Source organism: Scylla paramamosain, chromosome 19, assembly GCF_035594125.1.
Source record: "Scylla paramamosain isolate STU-SP2022 chromosome 19, ASM3559412v1, whole genome shotgun sequence".
NCBI lineage: Eukaryota > Metazoa > Arthropoda > Malacostraca > Decapoda > Portunidae > Scylla > Scylla paramamosain.
The window spans coordinates 8,037,427-8,054,644 of NC_087169.1; the positions used below are offsets into that span (position 1 = coordinate 8,037,427).

At 41.7% G+C, this 17,218-nt stretch overlaps 1 long non-coding RNA gene across 1 annotated transcript in view; it reads right to left on the bottom strand.

The window, feature by feature from the left end:
- The window catches only part of LOC135110055 (uncharacterized), a 43,508-nt gene that overhangs the window by 21,584 nt on the left and 4,706 nt on the right, over nt 1-17,218 (bottom strand). Inside the window, exon 2 of the long non-coding RNA XR_010273065.1 lies at nt 3,715-3,814. This is a non-coding gene — a long non-coding RNA (uncharacterized LOC135110055). The remainder of the gene's footprint in view (nt 1-3,714; nt 3,815-17,218) is intronic.

Here is a 17,218-nt window from a genome sequence, read left to right on the forward strand (position 1 = left end):
TGTGACTTCACTGAACGTTTCCCTTTGTGTATCACAACACAAATCGCAGTCACAGTTCTGCCATCTAATGACAACTCTCTTCCTTCACACAAAACTACAAGGACCTAAAAACACACACACCCTTAACTCAAAAATTCAAAATTATCATGGTTACTCCTACACCAGCCTCGGAGTCCCCATCTAGTGATGGGACCACAAATATCAACATGTCGGACTGCTCTTTTAATAACGACTTTAAGTATCTTGACACCTCCCCTCAACTTTTTTTTTTTTATTAAGTTCTCCAACATTCGCGGTCTTACATTTAATATTCAGTCAGTAGAATACCACCTCTCCTCTTCTAAACCTCATCTTATTCTCCTCACCGAAACACATGTGTCTGAAGCAACTGACAGTAGCCTCTTTTCTGAGCCTTGCTGCTTTCTCTATCCTCATTTTCAATCTAAAACTGGAGGTTTATGGGTCTATATGCCTCACAACTTAACCTGCTTTCTTGCCCACGCTCTTGAATCTTCCGAGTTTTCCACCATCTTGCTACGATTAGAGAGTCACTCTCAGACTATATTTATCTGTGCTGCATACCTCTCACCTAACTCCTCTGACTATAAAATTCTTTGAGTACTTAAATTCCAAAGTGGAGCACATTCTAACTCTCTTCCCTTTTGTAGAGAACTCTATTCTTGGGACCTTCAATGTTCACCAGCTTTGGCTTTCCTCTCCCTTCACTGACCATCCTGGTGAACTAGCCTTTAGCTTTGCTATCCTCCACGACCTACAGCAATTAGTGCAACACCTTACTCGTGTTTCTTTCTGACCATGTTGAAGATACATCAAACATTCTTGACCTTTTCCTGACCTCTAATCATTCTGCTTATGATGTCACCCTCCCTTTTCCGTTGGGCTCCCCCGATCACAATCTCATATCTGTATCTTGTCCTATCGCTCCAATCCCTCCTTAGGATCCCCCCTAAGAGGAGATGCCTCTGGCGTTTTGCCTGTGCTAGTTGGGGGGACCTGAGGAGGCATTTTGCTGATTTCCCATAGAATGACTACTGCGTCTGTGCCAGAGATCCGTCTTTGTGTGCCGAGCTCTTAACAGAGTTGATAGTGTCTGGCATGGAGGCATACATTCCTCACTCACTTTCTTACTTCCAAACCTTGGTTTAACACTGCTTGTTTTCCTTTTACTATACATGATAGAGAGGTGGCCCACAAGTGTCAAAATCTTTCAAGATCTAACTCCCCTCGTGACTTCTGGCATCTAGCCAAAAAATATCTCCAATAACTTTGCTTCTTCTTCTTTCCCTCTTTTTTTTTTTTTTTTGCAATCAGATGGCACCACTGATATCATATTTATCTCTAAAGCTGAACCGTTCGCTCAAATTTTTGCTAAAAACTCTACCTTGGACGATTCAGGGCTTGTTCCTGCCTCTCCTCCACCCTCTGACTACTTCATGCTACCTATTAAATTTCTCCGCAATGATGTTTTCCGTGCTCTCACTGGCGGAAACCCTCGGAAGCCTTATGGACCTGATGGGATCCCTCCTATTGTTCTCCGAAACTAGTCAAACTCTTTCATCTCTAGCTGTCAACATCTTTCCTGTCTTTCCTTCTTGCTGGAAGTTTGCCTTCATTCAGCCTGTTCCTAAAAAGGGAGACCGCTCTAATTCCTCAAACTACCGTCCTATTGATTTAATTTCCCGCTTATCTTATGTTTTTAAATCTATCCTCAACAGGAAGATTCTTAAACATCTATCACTTCACAACCTTCTATCTGATTGCCAGTAAGGGTTCCATCAAGGAAGGACTGCGAGTGATCTGGCTTTTCTTACTGAGTCTTGGTCATCCTCTTTTAGAAATTTTGATGAAACTTTTGCTGTTGCCTTGGATATATCAAAAGCTTTTGATAGAATGCGGTACAAAGCTTTGATTTCCAAACTACTCTCCTACGGCTTCTGTCCTTCTCTCTGTAACTTCATCTCAAGTTTCATTTGTGACCGTTCTGTTGCTGCTGGGGTAGACGTCATTGTTCTTCTCTTAAATCTATTAAAAATGATGTTCCTCAGAGTTCTGTCTTGTCACCCACTCTCTTCTTCTTATTCATCAATGACCTTCTAAACCAAACTTATTGTCCTACCCACTCCTACCCTGATGATACCACCCTGCACTTTTCCACGTCTTTTCATAGACGTCCAACACTTCAGGAAGTAAAAATTTCACGCATGGAATAGACAGAACGCCTGACTTCCGATCTTTCTAAAATTTCTGATTGGGGAAGGCTAAACTTGGTAATGTTCAATGCCTCAATAACTCAATTCCTCGATCTACCAACTCGATGCAACCTTCCAAACAACTATTCTCTCTTTTTCAATGACACTCAACTGTCCCCCTTCTTCTACATTGAATATCCTCGGCCTATCCTTTACTTATAATCTGAATCGGAAACTTTACATCTTATCTCTAGCTAAAACAACTTATATGAAGTTAAGCGTTCTGAGACGTCTCCGCCAGTTTTTTTCTTACCCCACCAGCTGCTAAATTTGTAGAAGGGCCTTATCATATATATATATATATATATATATATATATATATATATATATATATATATATATATATATATATATATATATATATATATATATATATATATATATATATATATATATATATATATATATATATATATATATATATATATATATATATATATATATATATATATATATATGCAGTATGCTTGACATATCTGGGGGATTCCACTCATACGGCTCTTCTAGACTGGGTGGAATCAAAAGATTTTCGTTTCAACTCCTCTGACTGTCTTCAGCCTCTCTCTCATCGCCGCAATGTTGCATTTCTAGCTTTCTTCTACCGCTATTTCCGTGTTAACTGCTCTTCTGATCTTGCTAACTGCATGCCTCCCCTCCTCCCGCGGCCTCGTTGCACAAGACTTTCTTCTTTCTATGACCCTTGTTCTCTTCACTTTTCTAATGCAAGAGTTAACCAGTATTTTCAATCATTCATCCCTTTCTCTTGTAAACTTTGCCTGCTTCTCTATTTTCACCTTCCTATGATATTCTTGAATTCTTCAAGAGGGAAGTTTCAAGGCACTTATCCTTTAATTTTTGACAACCGCTTTGGACCATTTTCTGGGAGTGGCTTCTCAATGGGCTATTTTTTTTACTGGATTTATGTTGCCCTTGGTCAGTGTCCCTCCTACATAAAAAAATAAAAAAAAAAGAATCTGTCCACCTCACTAATGCAAGAGTTAACCATTATTTTCATCCCTTTCTCTGGTAAACTCTGGAACTCCCTGCCTGCTTATGTATTTCCACCTTCCTATCAGTTGGATTCCTTCGAGAGGGAGGTTTCAAGGCACTTATCCTTAATTTTTTTTTACTAACGCTTTGGACTCTTTTCTGAGACCGGCATCTCAGTGGGCTCTTTTTTTTATTTTTTTTTTTTATTTTATTGGATATTTGGTGCCCTTGGCCGGTGCTCCTGCTACATGAAAGAAAAAAAAATACGCACACGCACACGCACACACACACACACACACACACACACACACACACACACACACACACACACACACACACACACACACACGCACACACACACACAAACACACACACACACACACACATTCATAAACACACACTTTTAATCCATGATACTGTAATATTTGTTGTCTTTTTCATATGCAATATTTACCTCAGACTCATAGGTGTTTTCAGGAGGCTCCCTTTTTGCACAATGGTAGATAAAAGGTAGGGCAGGAACCTTTCTCTAAGTCTATAGAAGTCACAACGTTCTGAAAATAAAAAAAAAGAATATATATATATATATATATATATATATATATATATATATATATATATATATATATATATATATATATATATATATATATATATATATATATATATATATATATATATATATATATATATATATATATATATATATATATATATATATATATATATATATATATATATATATATATATATATATATATATATATATATATATATATATATATATATATATATATATATATATATATATATATATATATATATATATATATATATATATATATATATATATATATATATATATATATATATATATTTATTTTTATTTATTTTTTTATTTTTATTTATTTTTTTTTTTATGTATGAAGGATACTGGCCAAGGGCAACAAAAATCTAATAAAAAAAAATGCCCACTGGGATGCCAGTCCCATAAAAGGGTCAAAGCAGTGGTCAAAAATTGGTGGATAAGTGTCTTGAAACCTCCCTCTTCAAGGAATTCAAGTCATAGGAAGGTGGAAATACAGAAGCAGAAGGGGAGCTCCAGAGTTTACTAGAGAAAGGGATGAATGACTGAGAATACTGGTTAACTCTTGCGTTAGAGAGGTGGACAGAATAGGGGTGAGAAAAAGAAGAAAGTCTTGTGCAGCGAGGCCGCGGAAGGAGGGGAGGCATGCAGTTAGCAAGATCAAAAGAGCAGTTAGCATGAAAATAGCGGTAGAAGACAGCTAGATATGCAATATTGCGGCGGTGAGAGAGAGGCTGAAGACAGTCAGTTAGAGGAGAGGAGTTGATGAGACGAAAAGCTTTTGATTCCACCCTGTCTAGAAGAGCAGTATGAGTGGAACCCCCCCAGACATGTGAAGCATACTCCATACATGGACGGATAAGGCCCTTTTACAGAGTTAGCAGCTAGGGGGTGAGAAAAACTGGCGGAGACGTCTCAGAACACCTAACTTCATAGAATCTATTTTAGCTAGAGATGAGATGTGAAGTTTCCAGTTCAGATTATAGGTAAAAGACAGACTGAGGATGTTCAGTGTAGAAGAGGGGGACAGTTGAGTGTCATTGAAGAAGAGGGGATAGTCGTCTGGAAGGTTGTGTCGAGTTGATAGATAGAGGAAATGAGTTTTTGAGGCATTGAATAATACCAAGTTTTCTCTGCCCCAATCAGAACTTTTTAGAAAGATCAGAAGTCAGGCGTTCTGTGGCTTCCCTGCGTGATATGTTTACTTCCTGAAGGGTTGGACGTCTATGAAAAGACGTGGAAAAGTGCAGGGTGGTATCATCAGCATAGGAGTGGATAGGACAATAAGTTTGGTTTAGAAGATCATTAATGAATAATAAGAAGAGAGTGGGCGACAGGAGAGAACCCTGAGTAACACCACTGTTAATAGATTTAGGAGAAGAACAGTGACCGTCTACCACAGCAGCAATAGAACGGTCAGAAAGGAAACTTGAGATGAAGTTACAGAGAGGATAGAAACCTTAAGAGGAGGAGGAGGCAGTAGACACCTGCCGAAACGATAATTACTCCCAGTGAGGTCTAAAGCACTGTTCAGGGGGTGCTGTGAACTTATCATTAAACCCAGCTGTGACCTCACTGAACGTTTCCCTTTGTATCTCACAACACAAGGGGGTAGTCACAGCCTGCCCTCTAAAGACAACTCTCTTCCTCCACACAAAACTACAAGCACCTAATAACACACACACCCTTCACTCAAAAAATTTTAAAATCATGTCGACTCCTACACCAACCTCGGAGTCCCCATCTGGGGACGGGACCATAAATGTCCCCAGGTCGGACTGCCTTTCCGTCGACAACCCTAAGTGTCTTGACACCCCCCTCAACTTTTTCTTCATTAACTTCTGCAACATTCGCCGTCTAAGATCTAATTTTCAATCTGTAGAACACCACCTCTCCTCTTCTAAACCTCATCTTCTTTTCCTCACTGAAACTCAGGTGTCTGAGGCAACTGACAGTAGCCCCTTTTCTGTTCCCTCCTACTTTCTCTATCCTCATTTTCGATCCAAAGCTGGATGCTGCGTTTATGTGTGCAATGACTTAACCTGCTCTCGTGCCCACGCTCTTGAATCTTCCGAGTTTTCCACCATCTGGCTACGACTACAGAATCATTCTCATACTAAATTTATCTGTGCTGTATACCTCTCTCCTAACTCCTCTGACTATAAAAAATTCTTTGACTACTTAACTTCCAAAGTGGAGCACATTCTGACCCTCTTCCCTTTTGCAGAGATCTCCAATCTTGGAGACTTCAATGTTCACCACCAGCTTTGGCTTTCCTCTCCCTTCACTGACCATCCTGGTGAACTAGCCTACAACTTTGCTATCCTCCATGACCTAGAGCAATTGGTGCAACACCCTACTCGTATTCCTGACCGTCTTGGAGATACGCCCAACATTCTTGACCTTTTCCTGACCTCTAATCCTTCTGCTTATGCTGTCACCCATTCTTCTCCGTTTGGCTCCTCCGATCACAATCTCATATCTTTATCTTGTCCTAACACTCCAATCCCTCCTCAGGATCCCCCTAAGTGAAGGTGCCTCTGGCGTTTTGCCTCTACTAGTTGGGGGGACCTGAGGAGGTATTTTGCTAATTTTCCTTGGAATGACTACTGCTTCCGTGTCAGAGACCCGTCTTTGTGTGCTGAGCGCATAACAGAGGTGATAGTGTCTGGCATGGAGGCATACATTCCTCACTCTTTTTCTCGTCCTAAACCTTCTAAACCTTGGTTTAACACAGCTTGTTCTCGTGCTATACATGATAGAGAGGTCGCCCACAAAAGGTACTTAAGCCTTCCTTCACCAGAATCTCATGCACTTTATATTTCTGCCCGGAACCATGCCAAGTCTGTTCTCCAACTAGCCAAAAACTCCTTCATTAACAGAAAATGTCAAAACTTTTCAAGATCTAACTCCCCTCGTGATTTCTGGCATCTAGCCAAAAATATCTCCAATAACTTTGCTTCTTCTTCTTTCCCTCCTCTACTTCAACCAGATAGCACCACTGCTATCACATCTATTTCTAAAGCTGAACTCTTTGCTCAAACCTTTGCTAAAAACTCTACCTTGGACGATTCTGGGCTTGTTCCTCCCTCTCCTCCACCCTCTGACTACTTCATGCCACATATTAAAATTCTTCGTAATGATGTTTTCCATGCCCTCGTTGGCCTAAACCCTCGGAAGGCTTATGGACCTGATGGGGTCCCTCCTATTGTTCTCCGAAACTGTGCCTCCGTGCTTGCACCTTGCCTAGTCAAACTCCTTCAGCTCTGTCTGTCAACATCTACCTTTCCTTCTTGCTGGAAGTTTGCCTACATTCAACCTGTTCCTAAAAAGGGTGACCGCTCTAATCCCTCAAACTACCGTCCTATTGCTTTAATTTCCTGCTTATCTAAAGTTTTTGAATCTATCCTCAACAGGAAGATTCTTAAACATCTATCACTTCACAACCTTCTATCTGATCGCCAGTATGGGTTCCGTCAAGGCCGCTCTACTGGTGATCTTCTGGCTTTCCTTACTGAGTCTTGGTCATCCTCTTTTAGAGACTTTGGTGAAACTTTTGCTGTTGCCTTGGACATATCAAAAGCCTTTGATAGAGTCTGGCACAAAGCTTTGATTTCCAAACTACCCTCCTACGGTTTCTATCCTTCTCTCTGTAACTTCATCTCAAGTTTCCTTTCTGACCGTTCTATTGCTGCTGTGGTAGACGGTCACTGTTCTTCTCCTAAATCTATTAACAGTGGTGTTCCTCAGGGTTCTGTCCTGTCACCCACTCTCTTCTTATTATTCATTAATGATCTTCTAAACCAAACTTCTTGTCCTATCCACTCCTATGCTGATGATACCACCCTGCACTTTTCCACGTCTTTTCATAGACGTACAACTCTTCAGGAGGTAAACATATCACGCAGGGAAGCCACAGAACGCCTGACTTCTGATCTTTCTAAAAGTTCTGATTGGGGCAGAGCAAACTTGGTATTGTTCAATGCCTCAAAAACTCAATTCCTCCATCTATCAACTCGACACAATCTTCCAGACAACTATCCCCTCTTCTTCAATGACACTCAACTGTCCCCCTCTTCTACACTGAACATCCTCGGTCTGTCCTTTACTTATAATCTGAACTGGAAACTTCACATCTCATCTCTAGCTAAAACAGCTTCTATGAAGTTAGGTGTTCTGAGACGTCTCCGCCAGTTTTTCTCACCCCCCCAGCTGCTAACTCTGTACAAGGGCCTTATCCGTCCATGTATGGAGTATGCTTCACATGTCTGGGGGGGTTCCACTCATACTGCTGTTCTAGACAGGGTGGAATCAAAAGCTTTTCGTCTCATCAACTCCTCTCCTCTAACTGACTGTCTTCAGCCCCTCTCTCACCGACGCAATGTTGCATATCTAGCTGTCTTCTACCGCTGTTTTCATGCCAACTGCTCTTTTCATCTTGCTAACTGCATGCCTCCCCTCCTCCTGCGGCCCAGCTGCACAAGACTTTCTTCTTTCTCTCACTACTATTCTGTCCACCTCTCTAATGCAAGACTTAACCAGTATTCTCAATCATTCATCCCTTTCTCTGGTAAACTCTGGAACTCCTTGCCTGCTTCTGTATTTCCACCTTCCTATGACTTGAATTCCTTCAAGAGGGAGGTTTCAAGACACTTATATACCAATTTTTGACCACTGCTTTGACCCTTTTAAGGGACTGGCATTTCAGTGGGCATTTTATTTTTATTAGATTTTTGTTGCCCTTGGCCAGTGTCCTTCCTACATAAAAAAAAAAAAAAAAAGTTTGGGAATCAAAGCTTTGTGCCAGACTCTGTCAAAGGCTTTTGATATGTCCAAGGCAACAGCAAAATCTTCACCAAAATCTCTAAAAGAGGATGACCAAGACTCAGTAAGGAAAGCCAGAAGATCACTAGTAGAGCGGCCTTGACGGAATCCATACTGGCGATAAGATAGAAGGTTGTGAAGTGATATATGTTTAAAAATCTTCCTGTTGAGGATAGATTCAAAAACTTTAGATAAGCAGGTAATTAAAGCAATAGGACGGTAGTTTGAGGGATTAGAGTGGTCACCCTTTTTAGGAACAGGTTGAATGTAGGCAAACTTCCAGCAAGAAGGAAATGTAGATGTTGACAGACAGAGCTGAAAGAGTTTGACTAGGCAAGGTGCAAGCACGGAGGCACAGTTTCGGAGAACAATTGGAGGGACCCCATCAGGTCCATAAGCCTTCCGAGGGTTTAGGCCAGCGAAGGCATGGAAAACATCATTGCGAAGAATTTTAATAGGTGGCATGAATTAGTCAGAGGGTGGAGGAGAGGAAGGAACAAGCCCAGAATCGTCCAAGGTAGAGTTTTTAGCAAAGGTTTGAGCAAAGAGTTCAGCTATAGAAATAGATGTGATAGCAGTGGTGCCATCTGGTTGAAGTAGAGGAGGGAAAGAAGAAGAAGCAAAGTTATTGGAGATATTTTTGGCTAGATGCCAGAAATCACGAGGGGAGTTAGATCTTGAAAGGTTTTGACATTTTCTGTTAATGAAGGAGTTTTGGCTAGTTGGAGAACAGACTTGGCACGGTTCCGGGCAGAAATATAAAGTGCATGAGATTCTGGTGATGGAAGGCTTAAGTACCTTTTGTGGGCCACCTCTATCATGTATAGCACGAGAACAAGCTGTGTTAAACCAAGGTTTAGAAGGTTTAGGACGAAAAAAAGAGTGAGGAATGTACGCCTCCATGCTAGACACTATCACCTCTGTTATGCGCTCAGCACACAAAGACGGGTCTCTGACACGGAAGCAGTAGTCATTCCAAGGAAAATCAGCAAAGTACCTCCTCAGGTCCCCCCAAGTAGCAGAGGCAAAACGCCAGAGGCACCTTCGCTTAGGGGGATCCTGAGGAGGGATTGGAGTGATAGGACAAGGTAAAGATATGAGATTGTGATCGGAGGAGCCCAACGGAGAAGAAAGGGTGACAGCATAAGCAGAAGGATTAGAGGTCAGGAAAAGGTCAAGAATGTTGGGCGTATCTCCAAGACGGTCAGGAATACGAGTAGGGTGTTATACCAATTGCTCTAGGTCATGGAGGATAGCAAAGTTGTAGGCTAGTTCACCAGGATGGTCAGTGAAGGGAGAGGAAAGCCAAAGCTGGTGGTGAACATTGAAGTCTCCAAGAATGGAGATCTCTGCAAAAGGGAAGAGGGTCAGAATGTGCTCCACTTTGGAAGTTATGTAGTCAAAGAATTTCTTATAGTCAGAGGAGTTAGGAGAGAGGTATACAGCACAGATAAATTTAGTATGAGAATGACTCTGTAGTCGTAGCCAGATGGTGGAAAACTCAGGAGATTCAAGAGCGTGGGCAAGAGAGCAGGTTAAGTCATTTCGCACATAAACGAAGCATCCAGCTTTGGATCGAAAATGAGGATAGAGAAAGTAGGAGGGAACAGAAAAGGGGCTACTGTCAGTTGCCTCAGACACCTGAGTTTCAGTGAGGAAAAGAAAATGAGGTTTAAAAGAGGAGAGGTGGTGTTCTACAGATTGAAAATTAGATCTTAGACCGCGAATGTTGCAGAAGTTAATGAAGAAAAAGTTGAGGGAGGTGTCAAGACACTTAAGGTCGTCGACAGAAAGGCAGTCCGACCTGGGGACATTTATGGTCCCCTCCCCAGATGGGGACTCCGAGGCTGGTGTAGGAGTCGCCATGATTTTAAAATTTTTTGAGTGAAGGGTGTGTGTGTTATTAGGTGCTTGTAGTTTTGTGTGGAGGAAGAGAGTTGTCTTTAGAGGGCTGGCTGTGACTGCCCCCTAGTGTTGTGAGACACAAAGGGAAACGTTTAGTGAGGTCATTATATATATATATATATATATATATATATATATATATATATATATATATATATATATATATATATATATATATATATATATATATTGCATCTTATAATTTCTTTAATATTTTTTACACGGTATCATAACTCATTACTAAGTTGCAGAATCTCTCTCTCTCTCTCTCTCTCTCTCTCTCTCTCTCTCTCTCTCTCTCTCTCTCTCTCTCTCTCTCTCTCTCTCTCTCTCTCTCTCTCTCTCTCTCTCTCTCTCTCTCTCTCTCTCTCTTTCTCTCTCTCTCTCTATTTTTTTTCTTCTTTTTTTTTTATTATTATTGTTTTTTTTTTTTTTTTCTGAGCGGTGGCGTGGATATATAGGGGACACTTATAGAATTTGGTGCAAAATTTAAGCCTCTGTGAAGCGCAGTATAGAACAGAGCTAATCATGGCAAGATAAAAATCGTGTTATGCTCATATTTTTGCTATTTATTTATGTATATTTTTCAAAAGCAAAAATATCTTGCAAGCTTCAAAATAAAACCACAATGATCTTCTTATGATCAACAGTAAGTTTGTACCGAGTGATATGATAAATAAGGATACAGTCAGTTTTCAGGAATTTTCATACATTAATTAAATGTGATTTTGTACTGGATGTACGGTTGTGGCTGTGGTTCAAGTTTTCCCAAGGGTGAAGGGAAACACGATTGTAGAAAGACTGCCGTATATTAAAAGAAAAACTGAGGTGATACAGTGGGGACGCAGAGCGCACGTATGATCATCCCCTGGGACAGCCGCCCAAGCTCTGGGTGCGAGGCGCCAGGAGGCGCGATGAGGGAGGCAATGTATGAAGCGCAGAAAATATGTGCTTGTACAATCTCACTGACCAGGGACAAATACCATTAGACGCCGAATTAATTATACTATTGATTATTTTCATTGCGATGGACTCACGAAAAAAATAATTGAGTTATAGCGAATTGAAATTGAAATTGTCTGGGAAAGAGCTGCTACATGTCCTTGGTAGGTATTCTGCCAAGGTGTGTTCTTATGTTCTTTAGTTGTTTATCATGGCTTTCGCCTACTACAACTGAGTCACTCTTTTGTCAACGTATTTATACTCTCTTACCGTGTAGTATTTCTGTTAAATATTATCTCAATTATTAATACAATGTCTATAGAATTACAAACAATCAGTAAGGTTCGCCAATGTCCGACTGCACGCCAAATAAAAAAAAAAAACTGTAATAACAAGAAAAGGAACAAGCGGAACCTCACTGGCACAGCGCATTACCCCCCCCCCCAAAAAAAAAGCCGCGACATGAAGTTCACAACCATCCGCCTATATTTCAGGCACCTCACCCATTGTAGAAGGAAGGCTGCGACCCACATGGGCCCCGATATACAAGCCCGTAAGTCCGTCATCCACACTTGGAAGACTCACCTACCAGCCCTAGAGCCCCGTAACTGGATGTATCGCCAATTAAGTTGACGGATAGCTAAACATTACTTCTCCTTTAAAGATAGTTGTGAAATTGGTAATTATATTACTGTTATGTGCACATTCTTATTCTATACGGAAATTTTGCGTAATGGCACTTAAGCAAATTACACAACTTTGAATAAGCTAACTATTATGGTAAATAGATTAATTTTCTTTTTATTATTATTATTATGATTATTATTATTATAATTATGACCATTATTATTATTTAATTATTTATTTTTTTCATAACTAAGTACTATCATGAAAACCTCAACGTGGTATAAGTCTAAGTGATGAAAACGCAAAACAGTAGATACATTTTGCATTTCACTTAAGTGTTAAGCCCCAGGTAAAGGTAAAAGTTTCCCACCCTCTGTCCCCACGCCACTCCCTAATTTCTCTCTCTCTCTCTCTCTCTCTCTCTCTCTCTCTCTCTCTCTCTCTCTCTCTCTCTCTCTCTCTCTCTCTCTCTCTCTCTCTCTCTAATGATAATAATGATAATAATAATAATAATAATAAAAATAATAATAATAATAATAATAATTATAATAATAATAGTAATGAGAGAGAGAGAGAGAGAGAGTAAGAGGATGACGTCCATCTGCAGATGGGGGAGGAATCAGCTAAGGGAGGACAGAAGGCGAAAGCTCAGTGGCCCAGGTGTTGGCAACAAGACCTGGTGGAATCTGGTGAAGGAGCAGCAAGGAGCATGTCACCGCGAGACTCTTCCTCCACTCACCAGACCTGACGGATCCACTGCCACGAGTAGTGCAGACAAGGCCACATTCCTCGCCGAGCTTTTCGCCAACAAGATGAAGGTTGATGACTCGGCACGACCTGTACCACAGCTGGCCCCGGAAACTGATTGCACTGTCACCACTGTCCTGGTGACGGCAGAGCAGGTTGAGCGGCTACTCGGTGCGGTGGATGTGGGTAAAGCCACAGGCCCGGATGACGTCAGCCCACGGCTCCTCAAGCACTGCGCTAGAGAGCTGTCAGCTCCTCCAACCATCGTCTTCACATCTTGCCTGAGGGAGAAGAAGTGGCCCTCAGTATGGAAGGAAGCGCGTGTGGTTCCGGTCCACAAGAAAAAACTCAAGGGTCTGAGCCCAGCAACTACAGACCCATCTCCCTGCTCTCAGTGCTGGGCAAGTTACTGGAGCAAATAGTGGCTGCTGCCATCTGCCAACACCTGAGCGAAAACCACCCCCTCTCAGACAGGCAGTTTGGGTTCAGGCCTGGCAGATCCACCGCAGACCTCCTCCTCATCCTCTCCAAGGACTGGCAAGATGCCCTGGAAGAAGACCTGGACACCCTTGTGGTGGCCCTGGACATTGCTGGGGCTTTTGACAGGGTCTGGCACGCGGGGCTCATTGAAAAGCTTCGCGCCAAGGGTGTCCAAGGTGACCTGCTAATGCTGCTCGAAGATTACCTCCAGGGTAGGACCCTTCGGACCCTTCAGGTAGTAGTCAATGGGCAGTCATCAAGGCCTTCACCTGTCCGGGGCTCAGTTCCACAAGGCTCCGTCTTGGGCCCAGTCCTATGGAACACATACATCGACGACCTCCTCCGGCAGCTGTTATCTGTGGCAGCATACGCCGACGACTGCACACTCTCCCCGCTCCTACTGCCGCCTCGACAGTCAGCGTGCCGTCACTGAGCTGAACAGGCAGCTCGGACTGGTGGAGCAGTGGGGAAAGATGTGGCAGGTTAACTTCGCTCCTGAGAAGACGCAGGCGATGGTCATCTCGCGGTCCCCAGGTGCCTCACACGCAGTCTCAGGACAACTGCGTTTTGGAGGCAAGAGCCTGCCACTTCAGGATTACATCAAGATCCTGGGCGTGTCTGTGGACCGCGGCCTACGCTTCGATCACCACATCGCTCCGAGTTTCTGCCCTGCACAGGATGGCGAACACCCTCGACCCACGGGGCATCCTCACGCTATACAGGGCACAGATACGCCCATGTATGGAGCACGGTGCCCTGTCCTGGATATCGAGTGCCACCACCCACATACAGAGACTGGATGCTGTGCAGCGGCGAGCCCTGCGCTTGGTGGCCACCGATGAGGACCAACAGCACCCACCACCAGTAACGTCACTGGAGCACCGCCGGGACGTGTCGGCACTAGTGGTGTGCCACAAAACTCAGGTGCAGAGGGTCCCTCACCTCGACCCCCTGAGGCTGCTGCCCCACACAGTGCAGAGATGCACCAGAGCTGCGGCTAGTAGCGACGAGCTAGTAGTGAAGGTGCCTCGATCTCGCTCTAGCCAACACCAGCGCACCTACACAGCCAGGACTTCGCGGATGTGGAACATATTCACGGCGGCCACGCCCCAAGTGCAGGACATGTCCACGCACCAGGTGAAGCTAGCAGCCCACAGCTGGCGTAGCACGCACCTGTCCCCACTGGCGCTTTAAATTTTTATTATTTTATGGTATTATTGTATTACTATTATTATCTTTATGTTAAGTATGTATAGTGTTATTCCTGTAAGTAATACTATCATAGGCTTTTTAAATAATTCCATACTCAACGTGGAATTTTAAGCTTTTCTGTAAATATTTGTAAAAGAGAGAGAGAGAGAGAGAGAGAGAGAGAGAGAGAGAGAGAGAGAGAGAGAAGAGAGAGAGAGAGAGAGAGAGAGAGAGAGAGAGAGAGAGAGAGAGAGAGAGAGAGAGAGAGAAGCACGTACTGGAGTCAGCACAGTGACAAGCCGAGACTTCGTTCTAAGTGGCCAACAAGTGTGTGTGTGTGTGTGTGTGTGTGTGTGTGTGTGCCTCTTTTTCAGTTATTAATATAATTTTATTGTTATCATTACTTTTTGTTTCCTTATTTATTAACATTATTACTCTCTCTCTCTCTCTCTCTCTCTCTCTCTCTCTCTCTCTCTCTCTCTCTCTCTCTCTCTCTCTCTCTCTCTCTCTCTCTCTCTCTCTCTCTCTCTCTCTCTCCATCCTTCTCTCCCCACCATATGACCTCACTTCCCCCTCCCCTCATCGATGACCTGTTCTTCGTCTTCGTTACTGAACCTAAGAATTTTGCTTACGCCCCCCTTGATATAACACTTATACCACTTAAAGCCTTTTATCAGATCCCCTCTTAACCTACGTCTCTCTAAAGAATGTAAATTTAACAGCTTCAATTTCGCTTCGTAAGGAATGCTCCTCACTGCCTGTATCCTTTTAGTCCTTTGTACTGATTCTAATAGACCTATATCCTTCCTGTAATATGAAGACCAGAACTGCACAGCATAGTCTAGATGGGGTCTGACCAGCGCCAAATATTACTGTAATATTACTTCGGGACCTCTACTTTTAACACTCCTAAAAAAGAATCCTAATATCCTATTTGCCCTGTTTTTCGCCTCTCTGCATTGCTTTCTTAGACGGAGTTCAGAACTAACTATAACTCCTAAATCATTTTCGTACCCAGAGCCTACCAGAGCTTTTTGTTTATTGTGGTTTTCCTCTATCTACGCTAAGTATTTTGCATTTGTTGATATTAAACTGCATTTGACATTTGTCTTTCTATTCGTCCATTTTATCCAAATCTGCCTGCAAGGCGATAGCATCCAATTATGACCTATAGTCGGTTCAGAGCATGAAGTCCCTTCAAGGTATTGCAGATTCTGGAATTCCCTTGAGTGCGACGATGCCAGTTCGTCCGCCAATTATTGGATTAACAGTCTGTTCCCCTTCCTTCACACCTGTTTATCTCTCTCTCTCTCTCTCTCTCTCTCTCTCTCTCTCTCTCTCTCTCTCTCTCTCTCTCTCTCTCTCTCTCTCTCTCTCTCTCTCTCTCTCTCTCTCTCTTTTTTTTTTTTTTTTTTTTTAGGAGTTAAGTTTGGAGAAAGTTTGTTTTTTGCAATGTGAATTGGTTAATTTTATCTGGACAGGATTTTTATTTGTAGCTCTTTTTATATGATATAATGATTTTAGTGAAATGATTTTTACTTTAAGCTCCTTGTAATCGCAAAAATTCTGTCAATAAACTATAATAATCTCTCTCTCTCTCTCTCTCTCTCTCTCTCTCTCTCTCTCTCTCTCTCTCTCTCTCTCTCTCTCTCTCTCTCTATATATATATATATATATATATATATATATATATATATATATATATACATATATATATATATATATATATATATATATATATATATATATATATATATATATATATATATATATATATATATATATATATATATATATATATATATATATATATATATATATTATTTATATTATATTTATGTAATATTTATTTATTATCAATTTTTTTTTTTTTTTTTTTTTTTTTTTTTTTTTTTTTTTTTTTACACACCACCATATATAAGTTTCATCTAGATATACGATGTTTTGGGAGGCCTGCTTGACTATTTTATGTCTTGCAAAAACGTATTGCGAGCTGCCGCAACATTACTCCTTTCCATCAGGAATGTGCGGCCATCAACCTTGGCATATTTGAAGCCAATCTCCTGCAGAATCTTGTGAAGGGAGGTTTTACAGCCACTGAAGGATATTTTTTTTTCCTTGAGTTCTTCTTGAATTTTTTTAGCAGTCAGGACTTGATGGCTCTCATAAAATGCCAAGACTGTTCTTCTTACAACATATTTATCAAAGTCGTCTATAGTGGTGAAAGGTGCAGAATATCTCCGCTTCTTTGGTAACAAAAAACACAATCCTTTCTGGTGATGTCCGGCCTCGTTTCGAGCAGATTCTTTGAACAGTTTTCTTGGAAACATTGGTGTCTTTTACAGTCCATGCAGTAAGATAAGGAATCCATTACAAGCTTTCTCTTCAGTGAAATACTTGTTGACGTAGTAAAGCATTTCCATTTCCTTGCTATGCAGGACTCTGGAACGCGAGCAAGTTTGAGTTGTAGCTTCCATCATGGGTGGTGGCAAGAAAGGAAGTGAGCAGTCTCCCTCAATACATCTATCGTTTTACTCCGTCACTTCTTCAAAATCCCTTTCCCACTGCTCCTCCTTCTCCTCCTTACACACACACACACACACACACACACACACACACACACACACACACATACGAGCGAGTGCTAATCCCTTTT